This window comes from Scomber japonicus, chromosome 15 (assembly GCF_027409825.1).
Source record: "Scomber japonicus isolate fScoJap1 chromosome 15, fScoJap1.pri, whole genome shotgun sequence".
Taxonomy (NCBI): domain Eukaryota; kingdom Metazoa; phylum Chordata; class Actinopteri; order Scombriformes; family Scombridae; genus Scomber; species Scomber japonicus.
The window spans coordinates 2571247-2590131 of NC_070592.1; the positions used below are offsets into that span (position 1 = coordinate 2571247).

The 18885-nt window shown below is 36.1% G+C and overlaps 1 long non-coding RNA gene across 1 annotated transcript; it reads right to left on the reverse strand.

Annotated features, from left to right (window-relative positions):
• Window positions 1-1782: 1782 nt before the first annotated feature.
• On the reverse strand, window positions 1783-2814 carry LOC128374405 (uncharacterized). Its single transcript, XR_008322989.1, has 3 exons — window positions 2787-2814; window positions 2223-2279; window positions 1783-1798 (listed from the first exon to the last, which is right to left on the reverse strand). It is a non-coding gene; the product is annotated as an uncharacterized LOC128374405 (long non-coding RNA).
• Between the last annotated feature and the right edge of the window lie 16071 nt (window positions 2815-18885).

The following is an 18885-nucleotide window of genomic DNA, read 5'->3' on the forward strand; positions in this document are numbered from 1 at the left end:
TGTGTTATCAACCTTCCAAACCTCTCAGCTGGTCTGGGTCAGGTTTTGACCTCCAAAACTTATTAATCTAAAGATTTTCTTTCAACAAACAAACTTTCAGAAACTTTTATTTAATTTTTTACCCGACAGAAGACATGCGGGTATTAGTTATTTGTTCATGGGTACAATGGGTTTCAGTAAGAAATACTTCTGGTCATTCAGCTGGTGATCAAGGAACACGTCGACTAATTAGTTAGAGATGTATCTGTAAGAAGAAGCAAAATATAATTAATATATTATGTGTATAACCAGAGATATATCTCTGTAACATTTGGTTAAAGTGTAAAACTGTAATAAATGAAAGCTCAGACTTTACCAGTTCTGTTTCCTGTTGGTGCAGGATCAGAGATGGTGTGATATGTGGGATCATTTTGGTTTAATTGGATGGTTTGTGTCTTGAATCCTAGTGAGGAGTTGATGACACAAATACATTTTCAGGTTAAGGCCTTTGCACTGCATGGCCAAATCCTTGTGCACTCTGATTGTTGCATTTTTGGACAAAGTAAGGAATCTGCTAGAAGCTCTGTGAGGTTGTGAGCTAATGTCAACACGCTAGTTGTTTGTAAAAACTTCCAATACCTACAAGGTAACACATAATTACCCTCCAACCCAAAAAGAAGAGTCAATGATTTACCTTGTTTGTTACCATCAGGCAAAGGATTGGTGATCATGGAATATGGCGACTCATTAGTTTGAGATGTATCTGTAAGAAGAAGTAAAATATATTTAATATATCATGTGTATAACCAGAGATATATCTCTATAACATTTGGTTAAAGTGTAAAACTGTAAATGTAGATGACAGTTCAGACTTAACTGGTCTTGTTTCCCATTGGTGGAAGATCAGGGATGGTGTAATATGTGGGATCATTTTGGTTTGATTCACCTTTTAAAACATTTACACACAAACATTTATTATACACAACTACCTAACCTTTTACACCAAACTTATTCATACAATATTCCAACATTTAAACATCAGTGACCGATCGGTTGGTCCAATTTAAGCCAAAAAGGTGTTTTAATAACAGCTGTGATGCTGTATGGACAATTTGTCTTTTGAAGTCTGGCGAAGAGTTAATGACACAATAAAAATACATTTTCAGGTAAAGGCCTTTGCACTCCATGTTCAAATTAGGAGTCTGCAGCCATGCAGCTTTGTGAGGCTGTGAGATAACATCAACATGCTAACATAATGATAATGACTTGCTGATTTGGGGTGTTAGCATGCTAAAGTTAGCACCACATCACCAAATTCATGCTTCATCCTTTAGAAAACATGAATATCTGTATAAATTGACAAACAGATTCACATTGCAGGAGTTCCAACTGTTTGCCACTGAGAAAACTAATAAAGGTCTACAAAAACAAGTTGCATTAATTCATGGAAAAAAATGTGATGTCATAATTATAATGTCCACAGCGCGACGTAGCATCTCATACGAGAGCTGTATGTTTGAGCTGCTCAATGCATTTTCATTCAGTTCAACAACAAAACAGGCTATGTTGCATCTTAACTGACTCAGCCATCATAATTAGCCACACCTCTCAGTTATGACAGCAGTATTTCATAATTACCAGAGAAGGATCTCACAGTTACAAGATGAGTTACAAAAAAAAATTCTGTACACCGCGCGCTCTGTCCCAAGATGAACACAAAAAAATACTCAAGTTTGTGGTGGTGAGAAAAGATTTGATCATTTACCTGGAAAACCCGCCAGGCTGTATGTAGCTGATGGTCCGCCAGAACCATTCACACCTGCCAAGAAGAAGAGAAAAGTAGATTTGATGTTTGACTTTTTGCTCTTAAAAGAAAAATAAATAGAAAATAATAATAGAATAACACGTTCATACAGAGGAAAAAACATCAAAAATTTAATGTAAATGATATAAAACATGACTAGTTGTTATGGTATATACTACTTTTATTCAGATGGTTAGAAGATACTTTTAGAAGCTTCTCAGAGGCTGTGAAAGCTTTGAATATAATGATAATGTGCTGTATTAACCAAGGCTTGTAACGCTACAAGTTCATCTCAGAAACAGTCCCCATTGTGACCTATTTAAAGGTCACAATGGGGACAGCACATAGAGCACAGCATAGGATTTAATTTTAGAATAGTCTCAATCATAATAGAAAGAGGAAGTTGTAATTTAAAAAAAGAACACTTCTCTTTTCTCACGCTGTTTTAGTTGCAGTCCTCCCTCCTGAATCTCTTCATAGATTGGGTGTTCTTCCTCTGTCCCAGCAGAAAGGAAAACAAAATTAGTGAATAACTGAATTATTACTGCTTATTATACTGCTTTAAACTCTGAGACTGACTTTGATGCCATCTAGCTGTAAACAGAAATGTCTCATAAAATGATGTCACATTGCACAGAGGCGTAGCATGACATCATCGTTGGTCACACAGAAAAACAAACAGTTTCTCTGGTTTAAAATAGTTTCAGTTTTCAGCTTTAAAGTGTAATGAGAGAATTTCTTGGTGGTGTGATCATTTCTAAAGTCAAAAATCTGACATGATAGTTGATGGTTTAATTTATAAAATTCTGAAAAAAAGAGACATCAAGTAAGAAATCTATCAAATAAACCATACTCTGAGTGAAGTATAAGTAAATGTCAGGTTAATGTGTTGGAATCATATACTTTTTATTAAATACCATAAACATTTCATTTAGCAGCACATCTTTCTTGTATTCATCAAAATTGTATATGATTGTAAATTTCCACGTCAGACTTTATTTACCTTGTCTTTTAAATCTTCGTCTCCAGGAACAGTAGGCGATGATGATGATGATGAAGGGAACAACAATCCCCAACACCAAATACCGAGTATTGTCTTTAAGAGCAAATGGAAGACGAAATAAAAGTGTAAAACAAAGAAAGTGCATCCAAACATTCATATTCAGTACAGGAGCCGGCTGCACCAGCTAATCATAAATCCATCACTAAGTTTATTTGTAAAGTTCTTCCTAAACTCTCAGCGACTAACTAGTTTCACTCAGTTTACTCATTTACTTATCCATTCTTTGCCAGCAGATGGTGCTGATGCTGTAGAAGTTGTTGTAGACGATGATGTTTTTCCATCTGTGTAGAATAGAAATAATATATATTACAGGGCAGAAGATTTATTTTACTACACAACATTAAACCTCTGTAAGACTCTTATATCTGTGCATCTGTTTGTTTAATAACTTCATTTAAAGTGTTGATTACTTGATTGTGTGTCATGTTTTTCATTTTAGGCCGACTTGTTTCCTTTTTGAGTTTCTTCACTTACTTGTTGCAGTCACACCTGTGTCTGCAGATGGTGCTGATGTTGTAGAAGCTGTTGTTGTAGGTGATGCTGTAGAAGTTGTTGTAGACGTTGTAGGTGATGTTGTTTTTTTACGTTCTGTGCAGGATAGAGAAAATGTGTATTACAAGACAGGAAATCTATTTCACTACAGTTGTTCACTGAATGTCACAAAATGATTCACAGTATTTAAAATAGAATGATGCTACTTTAATATTTGTGCTGAGTCATCATCAACAGTTCAAGCTGTATAAATAATCCCTCTTTTCTTCTGTGTGAGATGGAGGAAACATAAAGAACAGAACAGCAAAATACATTTTACCACAGAAAGTCATGAAATCATGAATTGTGAAACAGGGAAAAAGCTGAAGGCCAGTTTTGTGGTGAGTTATAAACACACCCGTTGACTGGTATTCACTGAAATGTAGGTCAGTGATCTGGATGAGGAACTGTCACTGAGTCACAAAATGATTCACAGTATTTAAAAAAGGACGATGCTACTTCAGTATTTGTGGCAACAGTTCAAGCTCTATAAATAAAAAATATTTGAATGTTGAACATGTTGTGAACTTGACTTCTCACATAGAAACTTCAGTTTCACTTGAACACAGTGTTAAAAGTTTCCCAGGCTCTGATATCTCTGCATCTGTTTGATTAATAACTGCAGTTAAAATGTTTTCTGCTGTTTTGTTTGTTTAGATCGATCAACTTTTAATCAGTTTAATAATTTAACATTTACATCTGTTTCATCTTACTTGGTTTCTTTGTTGTAGTCGAAGTTGTTGTTGTTACTGTTTGTCTTGTAGGTGTACGCACAGTTGCTGTTGTCATAGTCGTAGTTGAGATTGCTGTTGTTGGCTTCCTCTTTTCTTCTGTGTGAGATGGAGGAAATATAAACAACAGGACAGCAAAATGCATTTTACCACAGAAAGTCATGAAATTATGAATTGTGAAACAGGGAAAAAGCTAAAGGCCAGTTTTGTGGTAATAATAATAATAACTTTATTTTGTATAGCTCCTTTCACGAAACCCAAGGCCGCTCCACAATAACAAGAACACAGACAAAAACACACATTTAGCCGGCAAAAGCCTGTGATGAGTTATAAACACACCCGTTGACTGGCCTTCACTGAAATGTATCTCAGTGATCTGGATGAGGAACTGTCACTGAATGTCACAAAATGATTCACAGTATTTAAAAAAGGACGATGCTACTTTAATATTAGTGCTGAGTCATCATCAACAGTTCAAGCTCTATAAATAAAAACCATTTGAATGTTGAACATGTTGTGAACTCGACTTCTCACATAGAAACTTCAGTTTCACTTGAACACAGTGTTAAAAGTTTCCCAGGCTCTGATATCTCTGCATCTGTTTGATTAATAACTGCAGTTAAAATGTTTTCTGATGTTTAGTTTGTTTAGATCGATCAACTTTAAATCAGTTTCACTTGTATTCATCTTACTTTGATTCTCTGTTGTAGTCGAAGTTGCTGCTGCTGTTGTTTGTCTTCTTGTAGGTGTACGCACAGTTGCTGTTGGTGGATTCCTCTTTTCTTCTGTGTGAAGAAATATAAACAACAGAACAGCAGATTACATTTTACCACAGAAAGTCATGAAATCATGAATTGTGAAACAGGGAAAAGGTGAAGACCAGTTTTGTGGTGAGTTATAAACTCAGGACTTCGATGAAACTTTGTGTTTCATTTAAAGCAGCATTAAACTATATAAAAAATATAGGAATAAAAAGTTCAATATTCCTCTCTGAGATATAGAGGAGTGGATCATCAGCATCACATGATACCTCAAATCTGTATTTAAGTAAATGTACTTAGTTACAATCCATCACTGACTGATCTTCTCTTCTAACTCTCAGTAAGAAAGTAAAACATGTCAGATTATTCCTTTAAATAACTTCTTCTCCTTCATATTTGTGTGTATATCTTTGAGTTCTTGTCTCTCAGACGACTCACCTTTGATCACATTTAGATACACAGCTGGTTTTCCATCACAGAGGTACAGTCCAGAGTCAGCAGGCTGCAGGCGACGTAACATCAACGTCTTGGTTCCAGTTGAAACACGAAGCCTGATTGGTTTTTGTTTTCCACCAATCTCTCTGCTCCATGTTGGAACATGTGACCCTCCATCATCATGAGGACATGTCAGAGTGATGTTGGACCTCTCTGTAGCGTTGAGTATTTCTGTTCCTGTGAACAACAAACAAACAGAAAGTAAAAAGTAAGACATGTTTTATAACATGTCATCATAAATGTATTCAGGATAAAGTCAGCAGACACATGAATGAGTTTTGTTCCAAAACAAGATTTTCTTTAAGAAACTAACTTCTGTTTCTACAGTAAAGTGAAGAAGTGGTGAGGTCACTACAAGTGCTCTGACTGTATTGATGTCTGACTTACAGCTGCACTAATATATTGGCCAACAGTGTTGAGCAGTAACACTACAGTAGTATTACATTTACAGTAATGTGTAGTGTGATGGATTACTATCTGATATTCAGTAATTATATTACAGTTACTAATCACAGTAATGCTCTGTTACTTTTACACTTGTTGGGTCGGCTGCTCGCTGCCTTACTGGGATTAATAAACCAGCAGTCAGGTGTTTATATGAACAGTAAAGAGGTTTTCCTCTCTGTAATCATTCCTCCTGTTCATACTGAATATTAAAAGATCTCCTTCTAATGTGCTTTAATGTAAAGTGATGGAGGCCTAAATCCACAGTGTTTCCACACAGTCATTTAAAAGTAGATGATCAGCTTCTATTGAGCTTCATCAGTGTGAGTTATTATAGTTACTATGGTAACAGTAAGAGTTAGTCATATCAAGTGATATCTGACACATTTACAGTCTCTTTAGCATCAGATTCCCTCTTAGTGTTTCCTGTTGAGCTGTGGTGGAAGTATAGTAACAAAAAGACTTTGCTACTAAAAACACTGTAACGTTGAAACATAGAAGATGAAGATTTGACTCATTTGGACGCTGAAGCTTCATATTAGCTTCACATCAACTTTTAAATACATGTTTCCACAGAAGGAAGACTGTGGATTTAGTCCTCCATCACTTCCATTGTAAACATGATGAAGGATCTAATGGTCAGTATGAACAGGAGGAATCATTACAGCAAGAAAAACACATTTAATGTTAATTTTGGCTCCTGACTGTTGGTTTAAGATTTAAAAAATTCTGAACCTGTCCTTTAAATATGAAGCAGCTGATTTAAAATGTGTTTCCCAGGTAAAGTATTAGTTCCTTAATAATGTTTTAGAGAAAAAGACTTGGAAAAAGGTGTTAAACATTTAGAGTAATTTAAAACATATTTCTTTACTGTCCATAAATACAAAGTAAAGCACATCATATAAAAATAAATAAAATGACAAACGAGAAAAATGCACAGAAATATTTAAGTAACTACAGTACTACAATTAAATATTCTTAACAGTCAATGAGATAGAATTAAAATCTGACTTTGAGTGATTAAAATAAGTAATAATAACATTAATTCTTACAGTATATTTGTTATTGATGTAAAAACCACATTTACCTCTGAAATGCAGCATTTCATTAATAAGTTAATGTTTGTATTTAATCAAAGTTTAGAGAAAGAAAAGTTGAGCTCAGAGACTCTGAAACAGGAAGAGAAAGCAGAAAGCAGAACAACTTTAACAGAGTCTGATGTTACCTGATGGGATCACCGTCAGTTCAGCAGCTGGTTCATTATTACAGTAATATGTTCCAGAGTCTGAGACAGCAGCTCCAGAGATGATCAGTTTGCTGAGATAACCAAATCTTATATCCTCTTTCCTTCCATCAATCTCTCTGCTCCACGTCACTTTACCCGCCACAGAGTGAGGACAAGACAGAATGACCTGTTGCTTCTCCTTGAATACTTGATAGATTATTTCTGTAAAAGAAACACAGTTTATAATAACTAAACATCCATTTTCAGAATGTCAGCATTTCTAATTTTTAAAAACGCAAAAGTTCTTCATCAGAGTCAGAATCACGTTTAGCATCTGATGACAGACTGTCTCTATAATCCAGCTGCAGATGTGTTGCTGAATCTCATTGCTCGTTTACAGTTATGTTTTTTAGTTTTTGTGGTAAAAAGCTTCTCAGGATAACTTCATGGCCTTTTTCTGCTAATTCCCATGCAACGCTGGCATTTTGTTTGGAGATGTGCACGCTCATGCGGAGACAGACGTGCCAGGGGAATTTCAAAATAAAAGCGTGCCTTAAATTATCTGTGTCTTCATTCTGCATCGATGCTAATGGCTCATTGCTCATTAAATCGATGTATTATGTAGATCGGTGTATCATTACACCCCTACTGTCTAGTGGCCTTCACTGAAAGGTGGCTCAGTGATCTGATTCACAGTTTTTAAAAGTTCATGTCCTACGAGGAGCTAACTCACCAATTTAATCTTGATTGTAAACAAGATTAAATTAAAAATTTAAAACATTTTTGGAAATATTTATAAATGAGGGAGTTTATAGAAACGGCACATAGAACTACATCTTAGACTATCTGAATATGCCACAGAAACATTGTACTGTTTCACAATTTTACAAACTTACAATCTCTTTTATAAGTGATGAATCCTCTAATGTGAAACTGCTATTGAAAAGAAACCTGAAAATAAATTTTACTCAGGAGGAATTGTTGGGTATCTTGGCAGATTGTGGAAAATGTGTAAAGGAAGCAAGCAGGAAGTTCACATAATGTACGATTATACACAGGTATTACTAGTCCCCAACTAGACTTTGTAGAATGAAACTGATGAAAGATAATTTATGTTAGAAATGTAAAACAAAGGTAGGAACTGTTTGCATTCTATGTGGGAATATGCATTAATGATCCCATTCTGGGTTAAAGTTGTGGTCTTCCCAAGTTTCTGGTCAGATGCAGCTCCCCATTGACTCCTGCTGCATGTTTACAAGGAGATAGATCTCAAATACCAAATGTATCAGAAGGAATATTTTCTGTTACTGTGGTGGGTTTGGTCACAATCTCCAGAATTATCTTAAGCCATCGGAAAACTGTAACTGGAAGACTGTAAGGGAACGATAACAATGGGACTAACCCTTAGAAGCTCTTTAGGACCTTTACAAGGACTAATGAAAACTTGGTTCAGAGTAACAGTGACCCCCTCCTTTCTGTCATGAACTGAATTTCTCACATCTGTAAATGTCAGTTAGTTTCTTTGTACTTTTATTTTTATTTCTCATCATTTAATATTCCTCTTTTCTGTATACCATGTCCTACAATGTCTACGCCTGAACCAGAACTAATACCTGTATCACCAACCCTGTTAAATTAAAAAAAGATTTGTTATTGAAGTTAAAACCACATTTACCTCTGAAATGTAGCATTACATTAATAAGTTAATGTTTGTATTGAATCAAAGTTTAGAGAAAGACAAGTTGAGCTCAGAGACTCTGAAACAGGAAGAGAAAGCAGAAAGCAGAACAACTTTAACAGAGTCTGATGTTACCTGATGGGATCACCGTCAGTTCAGCAGCTGGTTCATTATTACAGTAATATGTTCCAGAGTCAGAGACAGACAGTCTGGAGATGCGCAGTTCATCTAGAAATCTACTGTATCGTCCCAGAGGATCATATAATCTTTCCTCTTTTTCACCATCAGTTTCAAATATATCAAATTTCCTTCCATTAATCTCTCTGCTCCACGTCACTTTACCCTTCACAGAGCGAGGACAAGACATTAAGGCCAACTCCCCCTCTTTGACTTCTTGATAGATTCTTTCTGCAAAAGAAACACAGTTTATAATAACTAAACATCCATTTTCAGAATGTCAACATTTCTAATTTTGAAAAAACTCAAAAGTTCTTCATCAGAGTCAGAATCACATTTAGCTGTCGAGTGCTAACTGCTAATCATGAAACATGAAGACCTTAAAACATCACTTCACTTTAACGTCTAACTTCACACATTATTCACACCATCAGTAAATGTGTTGGGGGTGGTGGTGGTGGTGCAGTACACCACAGTCACAGTACACTGCTTCACACTTTGTGGTTTTATTGTCTTGGTAACAAACTGTTTGTGTGTCACAGTTTCTGGTCTCTGTGTGAGTCTGTGGATATTTTAGATCATACTTGTGATCAAATGTTTAAGATCATATATATCTTTGAGTTCTTGTCTCTCAGACGACTCACCTTTGATCACATTTAGATACACAGCTGTGTTTAGATATTATCACTCATTTTTACTATCAGTATTGGTATTTGTTCATAATGTATTTAATTATCTTTTCATCGTTTACAGTTTTTAACTTTATTCTTTAATTGTACCAGCAATACAACTATGACACAGAACATCAGTTAAACTCTGTATGAAGAAACTGAGCTTTACCTTCAGACTATGATATGAACGATACGTAAAACACCAGAAATACTTTATATGTGTCTGCTGCATTCTTACAGCCTGAAAACAGCAGTGAAAATAAAGAAAAACATGATTATTAAACATTATTATGATGAGAGATAAATTCTTACCTGCTGTCACATTACAGGCCAGCAGTAAGGCCAACAGGCAGCTGTAGATGTTCATCCTCCAACACACTGAACCAGACTGAAGAGACAGTCAGTGACCACAGTTTCTATCTGAGAGAGGAACAGGAACTCAGCTTCAAATGGTGGTATATCACTTCTGAAAAGTCTTTTTCTGTTTGTGGTAAATTAATGCTGATGTTTCCTGTGTCAGAGCAGAGTGTGATCATGTTAGACACATACAGCTCCAGTGTTAAAAAGTACCTTAAATGATCTTATTGTATATTTGTGTAACTGAAGATTTTAAAGTTTTACTCTCTGATATTTTTCAAAATATTTTATTGTTTTAATGTGTGTGTGTGTGTGTGTGTGTGTGTGTGTGTGTGTGTGTGTGTGTGTGTGTGTGGGTGGGTGGGGGGTATCTTGTATGTAATCTGTTCTCAGATCTGATTGGTGCAGCATCAGCAGTGATGTAGTACTGGACTGTCCTGTTAAAGGGAGAGTTGAGCTGAAGGTGAAGCTCTCTATTCACCAGTCAGTCTGCATCTCAACCCTCATCTATGGTCACCAGCTTTGAGTAGTGATACAAACAATGAGATCATGGATACAAACTGTCAAAATGAGTGTCTGGGCTCAGCCTTAGAGATAGGGTCAGGAGTTCAGACATCTTGGGGGGGTGGGTGGAGCTAGGAGTAGAGCTGCTTCTGCTTCGCTGTCAAAGGAGCCAGTTTAGGTAGTCCAGGCACCTGGTCGGGATGCCTCCTGGACGCCTCCCTTTAGAGGAGTTCTGGGCACATCCACCTGGGAGGAGACCCAGAACACGCTGAAGGGATTATATATCTCTGCTGGCCTGGGAACGCCTTGGGATCCCCCAACAGGAGGTGATGAGCGTTGCTGGAGAGAAGGATGTCTGGACTTCATTGCTCAGCCTGATGCCACCATGACTCACCCTGGATGAATGGCAGAAAATGGATGAATGGATGGTTTGATTTGTACATGAAGGAATTTATAAATGCACCTGGTCTGAGTCCAGTATTTAGTCTCTTTTAGCTCTGGTTTGGAGTCTTGAGAAAAATATGTCTCTTTACTTCATAATCACTGAAAGAGTAACGAGCAGGTCACACAAACTCAAAGTAAACTTACTGTCAAAAACAGAAAGGTGATCTGTGGGAAATGAAGATAGAAACAGTGACTACACTTTTTGTCACTGCAGACTTTTAGCATCATATCAGTCATATTATATATATATATATATATATATATATATATCAGCCACATTTCACAGTTTTAACCGAAGCGGTTTTTGTGCCAAAACCAAACCAATGGTGTTAACGAGATGTGAAAAGGTTAAAAATGCAGCGTTAGATTGTCGTATCACCTGTTCACAAAATGTAACTTTGGTGTAGGCACTGCATGCAAGTTTAAAGTGTAAAGTTGTGATTGGGTTGACAGTATATAATCAACAAAGGACAGGTGTACATTTGTCATCAGAAAGTGGAACAATAATTTAACCCGATTGGATAGTAGACACTAGGGTGGGGATTGCTAGAATCAGTGTCCAGGTGTTAAACCCATACATTCAAAACACAAAAAACAAGAATACACTTATCTTTAAGTTACATGAGGTCAAGTACAAAAGGTGCATGTTCGACAGCAACCATGAATCATGATTAAGAGGAAGTACAAACTGCTTCCTGCATGATAAACCTTGTGGTGGTGGTGGTGGTGGTGGTTGGGGGGGTGGGCTTCTATTTCCAGAACATTAATAAAGCTGCAGAGTGTCATGAATACATCTTCATGATGTGGTGTCATCAAAAAGCTTTTTAAACTGAGGCACAGACTCAGCTGATCTTATACTGATACAGACTCTTATGATGTGTGATGTTAATGTTGAGATGAGTGTATGTAGAAATGCAGCTTCAGCTTCAACGGACCGATTTGACAAGTTGAACATTTGGAGTAGAGAAGGAGAAAAAGAAGTGAAATCCTGCTACTATAGTTAGTTTATGTAGAAGCTTCCTGAAGCTGACTACAGATTGTCATGAACAGACACAGTGATACTGATGCAGGTGGTCAGATCACTAATGCTACATACAGACACACAGATGGTGTATTTACAGACAGAATGATTTTGTGTGTATCATTTCCATTAGTGTGTAGGTGGTTTGTGGTTTGCTGAGAAAGCTCTGCAGAGGTGCAACGTAAGTACAGATCTCTTTAACCTTAACCAAAGTTATGCTGACCTTTGTAGGTGCTGTTGACCACTGCTTGTTAAAAGGCCACAAGAATTCAAAAATAACACACAGAACATAAAGCAGAAATGACACCTACATAACTTTATTAGGAGTTAGTGCACAAAAATAGAAATAGGGAAGGAAATCATAGTCAGTAGTGAGTAGTGCAGAGTTGGGTGGAGAGTGTGAAGGATGTGAAGCGTGACATGATGCAAAGGAAAAACAACCACTAAAATATCAAAAAAGTGAAAGAAAATAATGATGATGGTGATTGGTGACTGATGTTTTTTTGGAGAGAAGTTAAATTCTGTTCAGAAATATTAGAGATCAATTTGTACAAGGATGAATAGTGCAATATTTCTGGTGACCAATTGGACTAATTGGCCTTTAGGATGAGCAGTCAGTGGGAGATTAACCTGATTTATGTACTTGTACCCGACACATCATCAATACGGCTCAGAACATCATCTGGTCATAGTCACCTTTGACCCGGAGATGAGTGAATTGGACCAGGTTTGATATAGAGACTAACAAAGATCCATTAACATTCCATGAAGAAACCCTAACCCTAACCCAAAGTGACAAGAACTACATAAAAGTAACATTAGACAGATTTTGGTGTACAGAGGGTCTATTGAACCGTAGAGCCACTAATGAGCCATTAAGTAATCAATTCATTAATCAAAATGTTCTTACTAAATCTGGTAAGTGGTGCCCCCAATAAGATGAGCTTATCCAAAATTGCTACATGTTACTCCCCATATTTGTTCACCTCTGGCTCATTTAGTGAAGGATAATCTGCACCAACAGCTGTTATATGCTCTGAATTTATTACCAGTGTCTTTGTTGGTGGGTGAAGGCTCACAGTGCGGCCTGATAGTGGACAGGGACAATAACACCAATAAACACTGTTGGTTTCTTTCCACTGGAGCCAACATGGAAGCTATTTTTTATTTGGTCATTTCTGCGGCCTGTCAGACTGGTGAGGACCGTTTGGTCGGCTGCTATCAGTTCATCATGAGCTGCTGATGACAACAACATGGTTCTGATACTGAACGCAGGTCAGACTGAATGGATAGAAAGCTGGTGACTGGTGTTTATCCTCACACATACTTGCTTTTTCATCACCATTAACGTAGTTATCATCCGGACCAAAACCAAAATCCACTGTTTGCTTATCTTTTCCATTTACTGTACATGAGTAAAAATGCTGCATAGGCATAGATACACATAGATGTCACATTAAGAGTATATTCTATCTGCTCTTACAGATATAAAACTGAACTGTCAATCAATGTTTCAGCTGTTTGGGTTACCACAAAATACTGGACTATAATTTATGTGTAAAAAATACTTTGTTAATCAAAAATGATGGTTCTAATATCAAAATATTCCTGTTTAATGCAAAGTAACCGTTTAAGCTAATATTAATGCATTAAACCAAAGTTAAACCTAGATTTTATCATTATCTTGTTAGTACTTTCTGTTCTCATATTGTGCTGTAATATGACTACATTGATTAAAAAAAAAATACTGGATAAGAACTCGATATGCTTTTAATAGTTACATGACATCATTAAAAATGTCAAACATGTCAACAGGCTTCACACTTTTGTTTCTATGATTTCCTGTTTTCACACACTGACATGTTCCACACTATAATATATGAATGATAATTATAGTTACATCAGGAGCTGATATAATCCAGTAAAACAGCTCACTCAATTGTTTTATAGTGTTTGAGAGACATACATTTATACATTTTCTTTCATGCTAATCTTACTTTATTGTTCTTGTGATACTGTTTCTTTGTTGTTTTCATGTGAATATTAATTGGCTTTCATGCTAATGTTATGAATATAGCCAGGGCTGGGCCTAGGATTGTGGTCGCCCTAAACAAAATTCTGTTTGTGGCCCCAAAACACTTGAGACACAAGCACCAAACTACACACGCTGCTCATAACTGAACCAACATGAACACACACACTAGAGATGGAACATGAATTAACAACAACTCTCTGACTTTAGTTGAAAACCAAAGTGTATTAAATGTGTGTAATGGATGTTTAGGTAGTGCTGGTACCGGATGTTGGTTCAGCAGTTATGAGCTCTGGAGCTGCAGTCACATCAGAGGAGGAGATGAGCCTGAAGTCTCTGACCATGTTCCCTCTGCAGCAGTCAGCTGATGAGATACATGCTCCTGCTGCAGTATGCAAAGAAAAGATTATACATTACATTATTATTCATATTTAAATATAAGCTGGAAGACATTATAAAGGTACTTTACATGTATCTTCCAGACTTTTATACAAATACAATTTTATCAAAACGTTTCAGCTAAAAATAATAATATGCAAGAAAATGACTGTCAGCTCATTTAATCAGAATCAATAAACAATAACAAACCTTTATACTGTGATAGTTTTCTATCTCCAGTTTTCTCTTCTTTGGCCGTTCAGAGCAGCTGCTGATAGAAACACACACTCTCCCTCCTGGACAGCAGAGGCTCTCCTCTCTTCTTCATTTGGATTTAAAAGTGATTTATGAAACATTAAAACACCACAAGTGTTTAAATATCACATTTATATAGTTGATGAAGTTAATCTAATGAGGCCTGTGAGTCTTAATAGTCCTTATAACATCCTTACCGTAGCATTACCTACTGTGTATCTAGGTTACCAGGGTTACACCTACTGTGTAGTTTAGTTACCATGGTTACCCAGAGTTCATTGCTGGCTGTAAAACAGTAAATAAATAACCCGCGAAATCCGCGAAACGACTTGTATCACTATAAGCAGAATTTATCCATATGTCCGGTAACATTTGGATCATCTTTGTTCTCAACCTTTAGGGTTTTCATTATTTCCTGGTTGTTCTGTTCATCATGGATCACCAGGATCAGAGATGATTTTCTGTTTCTGCTGTGTGTCGTTTCTGTTTCTGTGGGGTTATGTTAGTTGTGAGGAGATCTCACAGGGTAGAAAATTGGGCCTGGGGAAAGGAGCAATGTCGCCATCTAGTGGCCTTTTTGAGACCCTTCATATGTTAGGCCATGATTGTAGAAAAGTGTAGACACATTTTTCATGGTTAAAAACTTATTTATTCATATAGAATAGGCACATTTACACCCAGACAGAAATTTAGGGCTCACATTATAGAAAACAACAAAATATCTCAAATATGCAAAACACCCTCAAATTTATATAACCATTCTATTCTAAAAGGATTACAGGAAGAATATAATACACTAAAGTCCCATTGAAACAGTTTCGATCTCCAAAGCCTATGAATAAGCATTTCTCCTGATTTTTTTTTCAACAAACAAACTTTCAGAAATCTTCAGAAAGCAAAATGTTGATGTAACAAAATGCAGGTATTAGTTATCTGTTGTTGGGCGCTTGGGTTTCAGTAAGAAATACTACTTCTGGTCATTCAGCTGGTGATCAAGGAATTGGGAGATTCATTAGTTAGAAATGTATCTGTAAGAAGAAGCAAAATATAATTAATATATTCTATATGTAACCAGAGATATATCTCTATAACATTTGATTAAACTGTAAATATAGATGACAGCTCAGGCTTTACCTATCATGTTTCCCCTTGGTGGAAGATCAGCGATGGTGTAATATGTGGGCTCATTTTGGTTTGATTCATCTATTAAAACATTTAAAGACAAACAATTATTATAAAGAACACACTCACCCCTTACACTACAGGTATTAATACACTATTCCAACTTTTGATGTAATATGAAACTCCAATAAATCATCCAACTGATCTAATAGATGTTGAGACATTTGACTCATCAAATGTCAAATCAAAAGTGATGACCTTATGGTGGCACTAGACAGAGAGTCAGAACATCATCAAACTCAGGTTTCATCCTCTGGTAAACATGAATGAGGGAACAGAATTCATGGCAGGGAACATTACTACCATCTGCTGTCTATCAGGTACATTTGTTCAATTACTGCAAAGTAATTAAAGAGACCAAAAATAAGAAACTCAAACCAAATTACGGTCAGTAACAGGACAGGCCTACCTCAGCTGTTATTTTGGAGGCAAATTGCATTTATTTACATTCTAGTTCTTTGTCATATATTGGAGTGTTAATACTTTTGGGTTGCAGTTATTGTTTCTTAAATTAAGAGTGAATTGATCATTTTTACACTTATGTTACATGGTGCTTTCATTTCTAAAAACTTCCAGTATTTACAAGGTAACACATAAATATCCTTCAACCCAAAAAGAACAGTCAATGATTTACCTTGTTTATTACCATCAGGCAAAGGGTTGGTGATCATGGGATACGACGACTCACAATTAAGAGATGAATCTGTAAGAAGGAGCAAAATATAATTAATATATCGTGTGTAACCAGAGATATATCTCTATAACATTTGGATAAAGTGTAAAACTGTAAATGTAGATGACAGCTCAGACTTTACCGGTCTTGTTTCCCATTGGTGGAAGATCAGGGATGGTGTAATATGTGGGATCATTTTGGTTTGATTCACCTTTTAAAACATTTACAAACAAACAATTATTATACACAACTTTATTATACACCTTGCACACTTTCACACATATTCATACACTATTTCAACCTTTGAGCTATATCAGCGACTGATCGGTTGATCTAATTTTAAGGTTTTAATTGGTTGGTTTGTTTCTTAAAGCCTGGCGAAGAGCTAATGACACAATGAAAGTACATTTTCAGGTAAAGGCCTTTGCACTCCATGTCCAAATTTGGAATCTGCAGCAGCTCTGTGAGACTGTGAACTAATATCAACATGCTAACATAATGACAATGACTTGCTCATGTGGTGTGTTAACATGCTAAAATTGGCCAACAGTGTGAGAAAGGCCAATGGGTAGGACACCAAACAGGGCAACTAGTGGTGAGGGGCAGATGTTGGCAGATGTAATGGCTGAGAGAGAGAGTCAAAAACACCCTTCCAGAACAAAGATCGACTGGTCCTAGATGACGTTTGTCACAGTTTGAATCAGTGCCAGGATAGATACGGGCTAGCTTCCTTTTAGACCAGGGGACTCTATGAACCACTTTGCATTGTAAAAGTCCATGTGTCTATCTCTATATTAAGATCTGTTGACCATGTCCTGTGTAAAACATCAGAGGCTGAGGACTGGTGTGTGAGAAGAGTGTTATACAGTACTGAAATAGTAACTTCAAGGAAGGGATTAGTTTGTAATATGATATCAGTGAAGGTGAAGGGGAGGATGACAGGGAAACGACTACGAACAAAATCTCTTATTTGTAGGTATCTGAAGAAATTAGTCAACTATAAATGGAATACATGAGCTAACTGTTCAAAGGAAGCAAATGTACTGTCAATGTATAGATGCTTAATGGAGACAATCCCTTGGTCCCTCCAGATTAAAAAAGTCTTGTCAATCACAGAGGCGATGAACAGAGGATTGGAGTATACAGGGGCCAACACAGATATAGTCCGCAGGATTTAATTTTAGAACAGTCTCAATCAGAATAGAAAGAGGAAGTTATCATTTAAAAAAGAATAATATTAATTTCTCACAGTTTTTAAGTTGCAGTTCTCCATCCTGAATCTCTTCATAGACTGCGTATTCTGCTTCTGTCCCTGCAGAAAGGAAAACAAAATTAGTGAATAATGGTTTAAAATAGTTTCAGTTTTCATCTGATGTTGTTCTGAGATTATTTCTAAAAGTCAACATGTTGACATGAAAGTTGACAAAAAAGTAAATAAACCATACTGTGGGTGAAGTATAAGTAAATGTTAGGTTAATGTGTTGTAATTATTTTTGTTAAATACCATAAACATTTAAATTACGAACATCTTTCTTGTGTTCATCAACATTTTATATGATTGTAAATTTCCAGGTCAGACTTTATTTACCTCGTCTTTTAGACCTTCGTCTCCGAATGCAGCAGGTGATGATGATGAAGACGAGGACGACAAAGGGAACAACTATCCCCAACACCAAATACAGAGTCTCTTTAAGAGCAAAAGTAAAAATGTCAAACAAACATAGTGCATCCCAACATTCATATTCCATCACTAAGTTTATTTGTAAAGTTCTTCCTAAACTCTCAGTGACTAACTAGTTTCAGTTTTTAGTAAATCAGGCTAAATTTAACATTAACACTTCAGTAAAACAAAGAATCATCTGTAGTGCCATCTAACAGAGTTGTGAAGTGTGAGAAACCGCTTTAGGAAGTATTTTTTATTTAATGTTTTATTTAATTTTATTTAAACGATCTCCTCAATGTTACACACTCAGGACTCGCCTGGATAATGTAAGGAATGATTTTTAACATTGCAGAGTTGTTTCTTCAGATAAGTCATGTTAAAAGAAAAAACATGAGCATTAAATATACTCCACTGATACATAGTACATGTGTAATTTCACACATGTTGTAGAAGCTGTTGTTTTATTTTCTGTGCAGAATAGAGAAAATATATATTACAGGACAGAAGATCTATTAACTACAGCTGTTTACTGAATGTCACAAAATGATTCACAGTATTTAAAATAGAACAATGCTACTTTAATATTTGTGCTGAGTCATCATCAAAGTTCAAGCTCTATAAATAAAAACCATTTGAATGTTGAACATGTTGTGAACTCGACTTCTCACATAGAAACTTCAGTTTCACTTGAACACAGTGTTAAAAGTTTCCCAGGCTCTGATATCTCTGCATCTGTTTGATTAATAACTGCAGTTAAAATGTTTTCTGCTGTTTAGTTTGTTTAGAACGATCAACTTTTAATCAGTTTAATAATTTA